Genomic DNA, 7,982 nt, shown 5'->3' on the forward strand with positions numbered 1-7,982 from the left:
TTTTTTTTCTGGGCTCAAAACTTTTTTAGGGGGGGTATAACTCTAATGAACAAGTGTTGTAACTCTTATCCAATCGTGTGGTTGAGATTCATCCTCATTTTTTATGTAAAGCGCATTCTCATGTGATCTTATATATATATATATATAGAGAGAGAGAAAGAGAAAGAGAGAGATCAGTTGTTAGTATGTAATTCATCTTAAAAAAAATTAATAAAATTACATGTTAGTATGTTTCCATATGAATTATGAACATATAAATTCTGATAACACGTGTGACCTCCATTACTTACACACACATCTTAATAATAATATATAGAAATATAGACGAGCCATTATATGTTTTGTTTAATAAGAGAACAACGAAGTTGTATAAATGCACCTCCATGTCAGAGATTTAAGGTGTTAATATACACATTTAATATGTATTATAAATCATATACTTTTCATTTTCACAATAAAAATATTATCTTGTTTGCAAATAATTATTTTCCACAAATATATATACAGAAATATGATTGAGCAATTATGTGTTTTGTTTACTAAAAGAACAAGAAGTTGTTAATTCTTATGGCAAGATGAAACCTTCAAAATAATTCTTACTGTTGCTAGTGCTATTGTACTGTCATTCAATATATATATATATATATATATATATATATATATATATAAAATTCAAGACAAACAAATGTCGTGCTACCACATGTATTCTCTCCTCCACACAATCAAATGAGACATTAAACAATAAAAATGTTAGTTTCAAGACTCAAATCCCTGATGTAATAGCCCTGTTTTTAAGAGCGTTTGTTTAAAAGATGATTATATTCATTAAGTTAATTATGTTCCGAAAATTCTTATTTTATTTGTGTTATGGAGTATGAATTTTATTTGTCGTTCTTGTAATATTCTCGTTATATTAATTTTTATGAAGTTATTATTATATTATTTTATATATTGCGTTTAATGAGCAATTTGTTGATTTGTATTTACCCAATTAGGAAACCAAAGTCGGTTCCCATCCTTTGTTGTTGTCGGTTATTTTTGGAAGATAAACCCAAAAGCCCCTTTTTTGTCGGTTAATGAGAGAACCCAAACCTCATCACATTTCCTTCTCGTAGATTTTGAAATTTTAAAACCCAAAACCCCAAGGGAAACCCGAAACCCCGTGAAACTCCTTCTCCCTTGCGTCTCTCTCTCACACCCGCATCTCGCTGTCGCGCCGTTAGCCCTTGTTCGCCGGAGCTTCGCGGTGCTGCAGTCCCCCCCCTTCGTGCTTTGTTGTGGCTTTATTGTGTTGTCGTCATTGCTGCTTGGCTACTATTAGCTCATGCTCGCTGGAGCTCTGTTTCTGTGCGCCATCGTCTGTCATTTTCAGCTTGTCAGAGCAGCGCGTGTGTGGTGCTCGTGTTTCTTTCTTTCTTTTCTCGTTCGCTGTTGGGTTGTCGCTGCTCTGCCCTGTTTCTTCTCTCTCCTCTCGCTGGTTGTTGTTGCTGCCGGAGCCCATTTCCCCCTTGTCGTGTCTTCCCTGCTCTTGAAGCAGAGGTAAAGTCTGTTTCCTCTTAAAATTCTAATTTCAAGATTTGTAAATTATTTCCAAGTTGTTGTCGTTTGTTGTTATTGTTGCTGCGTTGTCATTGTAATTGTTATTGGTTGTTGTTGGCGGTGAAGTTGTTGTAGTAGGTGTTGTTGGGTGGGTGTTGTTGTGGTTATTATTGTTGTAGTTGGAGTTGTTATATTTGAAGATAAGTATAGAAGTTACATAGAATTAGTTAGTTTCTATTTGGGAGATTTAGTTTAAATTTTCTTATTTAGTGAGGATCCTATTGATTATTGTTATTATTTTGAGGTAAATTGTTGGAGAATGATTATGGAGTTTGAGTCTCATTTTGGAGATGGAGATTAATGAAGGAGGTTGTATTGTTCACCATCTGGATCGCGTATGAGGTAACTTTTATGTTCAGTAAAATCATTTACTCATGCCCATGTGTGTGTGGATCTCTATTGTGTTTTTGATACTTAAGTTCGTACTATGGCCATAGTTATGAATATGTTATGAGTTCATTCTGGAAACGTTATTCGATGATTATGAATACGCAACTGTTTTGCTGGCTTAGTTTATGAACTGAAAATAGAAAGTGGGCAAGGTATGGGTGGAGGATGGTTACTCTTTTGACCTAATACGGTCGGCTACGGTCCATAACGAACCTTGGGGGTAGTATTGTTGGGCTCCATAACGAACCTTGGAGGCAGCGTTTGTCCTTTGTCCAAAGCCTGTACTTGCCACTGATTGTTTAAGAGAGTGAGCTATGCCAGCGTTATACGAAATGAAAACGATTTGAGAAATAAAATATTTTTAACGGGCTGAAGTAAAGGTTACGAGTTTTCCACTCATTTTGGAATTTTTTTTGTTTTGTATTTCTTCTCTGAATTCGCAGGTTTGGTATCAAGAGCTCGAGAATGGAAGTGAAACAAGATTAAGATGTCGTCGTGGCTTAAGGATTAAGTTTAAATTCTAGATAGTTGTTTATATTTCGATGTATAATATTTGGGAATATTAGTCGAGTTATTGGTGTAATTAAGGTGATTTTTCCGCTGCGATTTTATTAATCAAGATTTGGATTCTAGTTTATGGTTGTCAAGTGTATTTCGCTAGCAGCTCGGAAGAGCGGGCTGTTACAAGATGGTATCAGAGCAACCTTGCGACCGTATGCCTAGTTGGCTACCTAGCGAGGGTAAAAGATTCTTGGATAGTTTGAAATCGATTTGGGATTATTAGTGGTTGAGAATTGATGATGAGAAATTAGGAATGTTGAAGTTTGAGTGTATAAGTGTTGCGCTTTTGCGTGTGCTATATGATTTTGTTTACGTAAAGGTGTAGTGTCTTGTGTTGTCTATGATGGTGTGTATTTTGAGAAAAATTGTATAATTTGGTTAAGTAAAAGAATTTCAAACGAGATCTCTACGAATGAGATGATTGGAATCCTATTCCGAAAATTTTGCCCCTTTTGTTTTCTTTGCTCCTCAATTTTGATAATGAGTTGAAGTGGAGATACAGAAGCTGATGGTAGAATTGAGGTTGGATGTCTGATATCTTACAAGTTGAGATTTTGGTTTTATTTAAATTATTATTTTCAAGTTTCGAGGACGAAACTTTAAATAAGGGTGGTAGTATGTAATAGCCCTGTTTTTAAGAGCGTTTGTTTAAAAGATGATTATATTCATTAAGTTAATTATGTTCCGAAAATTCTTATTTTATTTGAGTTATGGAGTATGAATTTTATTTGTCGTTCTTGTAATATTCTCGTTATATTAATTTTTATGAAGTTATTATTATATTATTTTATATATTGCGTTTGATGAGCAATTTGTTGATTTGTATTTACCCGATTAGGAAACCAAAGTCGGGTTCCCATCCTTTGTTGTTGTCGGTTATTTTTGGAAGATAAACCCAAAAGCCCCTTTTTTGTCAGTTAATGAGAGAACCCAAACCTCATCACATTTCCTTCTCGTAGATTTTGAAATTTTAAAACCCAAAACCCCAAGGGAAACCCGAAACCCCGTGAAACTCCTTCTCCCTTGCGTCTCTCTCTCACACCCGCATCTCGCTGTCGCGCCGTTAGCCCTTGTTCGCCGGAGCTTCGCGGTGCTGCAGTCCCCCCCCTTCGTGCTTTGTTGTGGCTTTATTGTGTTGTCGTCGTTGCTGCTTGGCTACTGTTAGCTCCTGCTCGCTGGAGCTCTGTTTCTGCGCGCCGTCGTCTGTCATTTTCAGCTTGTCGGAGCAGCGCGTGTGTGGTGCTCGTGTTTCTTTCTTTCTTTTCTCGTTCGCTGCTGGGTTGTCGCTGCTCTACCGTGTTTCTTCTCTCTCCTCTCGCTGGTTGTTGTTGCTGCCGGAGCCCATTTCCCCCTTGTCGTGTCTTCCCTGCTCTTGAAGCAGAGGTAAAGTCTGTTTCCTCTTAAAATTCTAATTTCAAGATTTGTAAATTATTTCCAAGTTGTTGTCGTTTGTTGTTATTGTTGCTGCGTTGTCATTGTAATTGTATTGGTTGTTGTTGGTGGTGAAGTTGTTGTAGTAGGTGTTGTTGGGTGGGTGTTGTTGTGGTTATTATTGTTGTAGTTGGAGTTGTTATATTTGAAGATAAGTATAGAAGTTACATAGAATTAGTTAGTTTCTATTTGGGAGATTTAGTTTAAATTTTCTTATTTAGTGAGGGTCCTATTAATTATTGTTATTATTTTAAGGTAAATTGTTGGAGAATGATTATGGAGTTTGAGTCTCATTTTGGAGATGGAGATTAATGAAGGAGGTTGTATTGTTCACATCTGGATTGCGTATGAGGTAACTTTTATGTTCAGTAAAATCATTTACTCATGCCCGTGTGTGTGTGGATCTCTATTGTGTTTTTGATACTTAAGTTCGTATTATGGCCATAGTTATGAATATGTTATGAGTTCATTCTGGAAACGTTATTCGATGATTATGAATACGCAACTTTTGCTGGCTTAGTTTATGAACTGAAAATAGAAAGTGGGCAAGGTATGGGTGGAGAGGTTACTCTTTTGACCTAATACGGTCGGCTACGGTCCATAACGAACCTTGGGGGTAGTATTGTTGGGCTCCATAACGAACCTTGGAGGCAGCGTTTTTCCTTTGTCCAAAGCCTGTACTTGCCACTGATTGTTTAAGAGAGTGAGCTATGCCAGCGTTATACGAAATGAAAACGATTTGAGAAATAAAATGTTTTTAACGGGCTGAAGTAAAGGTTACGAGTTTTCCACTCATTTTGGAATTTTGTTTGTTTTGTATTTCTTCTCTGAATTCGCAGGTTTGGTATCAAGAGCTCGAGAATGGAAGTGAAGCAAGATTAAGATCTCGTCGTGCTTAAGGATTAAGTTTATATTCAGATAGTTGTTTATATTTCATATATATTTGGGAATATTAGTCGAGTTATTGGTGTAATTAAGGTTATTTTTCCGCTGCGATTTTATTAATCAAGATTTGGATTCTAGTTTATGGTTGTCAAGTGTATTTCGCTAGCAGCTCGGAAGAGCGGGCTGTTACACCTGACCTCTCATTTGATATGCTAATACACTAACCAACTACACTACAATACTTAGTTGGTCTTTTTTGGGGGAAAAATTATTTAAAGACAAGATAATAATACTATTTTTTAAGACTTCAAATGCATGTTGGTAAATAATACGGGCCGTATTGCTCGGGACACGAACTAGTTAATGGTCTATATTACTAACCTTCGTTTCAAAATAAATGACACGTTATGACTTTTACAATATTCATACACTCTCCTTTGACCATGTTTTGTGTTTTTATGTATGAAAAAAATATAATCATGTGCGATCTTGTTAAATTCGTCTCGATATATAGTTTCATAATATCAACTTTTTATAATTTTTACATTTAGGAAATTAGAGATATTATAGTTAAAGTTATGTATTCACAAGCGTGTTTGGAGAAGTATGTCAAGTATTTTTAAAGAGAAAGTATTAGATTTAAACCAACTTTCTATTTTAAAAAATTAAAAGAAATAAAAAAAAAAAAGAATAATTGACATGAATCAATAAAATTATCTGGCACATAAAATAATACACATAATTAAATGGGTCTATAATGGGTGTATGCTAAAACCAACTTAATTCATTATCTATGTTATTGTTTCTCTAAGAGCAATATTGGATTTTTGGGGCTATTGTCAACAATTTTGTTGGTGGTGAACCTCGTTATTAGAAATAGGACTATCTTTCTTATGTTCTTTATAATAATACTCTTTTCTTATTCGAGAATTTTTCTCATTTTGTAGATTTTTTTTTCATTTGTCTATCATATGAGTATTTATTTATTAATGTTGAAGTCTCTAGGAAGTCGATCTAAATTCAAAAAGGTTTGGTTCAATATATAACTTTTTCAATCCAATCACACACAACACAAATTGTGAAGATTTTAACTTTAACGAAAGATACAAAGTCATACAAATTAAAACAATATACATTTGCAAAGTCCCAAAGTTAAAGCCATGATCAATTTAGAGCTTTGCCCGAGTATCATCTTAGTTCATTGATGTAATTGTAAAATTACAATTTAAACTCGAAACATTTACCATGCGTACAATGGTGGATCTTCATTGGGGAAGGCCTGGCCCTGACTCTTCATAAAAGGTTTAGAGCCCAAAATCGAGGATGCAAAAATAAGTTACACGGTATCATAATATGTTATTATGGAAAAATTTGGCCTCCTATAACAAATCTTTCAAGATCCGTCACTACATGCGCGTCAAACTATTTAATGTTGGAGTTTATAAAAGGCTTTTAAAGAAACTCAAGAGTTGCTTCAAAAGAATGTGAAAAGTCCCACATTGAAAGAATAATAGGGAGTGTAAGGGGTTTATAATCATTACACTTTCTATACTCATTGAGTTGTGTAGCAAAAGGACTTTTAGTGGGCATGTGGTGAGTGGAGTTACCACACGTGCCCGGTCCAGACCAGGGCCATGGGCCTTGGGCTAACTAAAGTTTTGGGTCAATATTCTGTAGGTTTATGACCGTTTTTTAGCCACTATTAAAGTTACCGTTTTTCCCCTTATTTTCTCCCTTAATGTGTCATTATTCCTAATTTCGTGCCATAACTCCTCCCTCTAAGTGTCCGTTGGTACCCACGTTTTAAGCCTCGTTCTGGTTTTCTTCTCTCTATAAATACCGAGGTTTATTCTTGAATTAAACACAGCAAAATCGAAAAACACTTTCTTCTTCACTACTTTCTCACTATTCTAATATTCTGGGCAATATTCAAGATCGTTCTCAATCTGTTTTTCCATCAACACTGGAAATACAGAAACCGTGTATTTCTGGAGGTTGATTGCTATGAGGTCGTGTGTTGTTGCGGGGCAAATTCAACTTTAGGGCAGTGAGTTCTTCACGCCACGGTTATCAGAGAAGTTTAATTAATGTTCTTTGCAGTCTTCGTTCCTACATTGTAAAGTTGAATTTTTTTGAATTTTTATTTCTGTTTTTCGGAACTATGGCTGCTGAAATTCCTTATGAAAATGTGCGTGTCCTTAATGCTGTCCCTATAACCAATCCCTTTGTTCCCGATATGTCTAAGTTAGAACCGTTTGTTGGGAAGAATAATAGGATGTGGTCTGATAAAATGGAATTTTTCTTGGGTCAGAGTGGTGTTGATTATTGTTTGGCTGTTGATGTTGCTCCTGAAAATTCTGTTAGGGATTTTGTGAAAGATAATAAGATCTGTCGTGGGATGTTACTAGGGATGGCAATGGGGTGGGTCTGGGTCGGGTCCACCTGGACCCAGACCCAGACCCGTTTATTTTTCACAGACCCAGACCCGCCCAAGACCCGTTGGGTCTAGATTTTTCAGACCCAGACCCAGATCCGCTGGGTCTAGCGGGTCCATGGGTCCTTACTGGGTTCTAAATGGGTTCTTTTTAGTTTTAAGTTTTCATCAAATTTTTAAATATATGTAATTAAAAATTTTTCCTCCTAATATGTATAGGTTCTTGTATTCATGGTTAAAGCATTCTCTAAATAAAATTTTAAGAATTAACTGATAAAATATTAAAATGTTACAACTTATAAAGTTACATGTCTTAGTGGACTTACAACACTAACGAGTTCACAAAATCACAACTCATAAAATTTTAGAGTTTAGGTAAAAAAAAAAATTCTAATATGTAAATGGGTCCGCGGGGCGGGTCTGGGTCTAGCATATGTGGACCCAGACCCAGACCCGACCCACGCTCTTCGGGACCCAGACCCTTATAAATGGGTCGGGTCCTAGCGGGTCTGGGTCGGGTCCAGGACCCATTGCCATCCCTAGATGTTACTGCATTATATGACTGCTTCCCTTTATCTGATTAATAGTAAGTCTAAAAATATTAAGGAGATTTGGGATGGTTTGAATGCTATGTATGGGACTGATGACTTTGGGACTAAGAAATATGCTTGTAGTCGTTGGT

Source organism: Beta vulgaris, chromosome 5 (assembly GCF_026745355.1).
Source record: "Beta vulgaris subsp. vulgaris cultivar EL10 chromosome 5, EL10.2, whole genome shotgun sequence".
Classification (NCBI taxonomy): Eukaryota; Viridiplantae; Streptophyta; class Magnoliopsida; order Caryophyllales; family Amaranthaceae; genus Beta; species Beta vulgaris.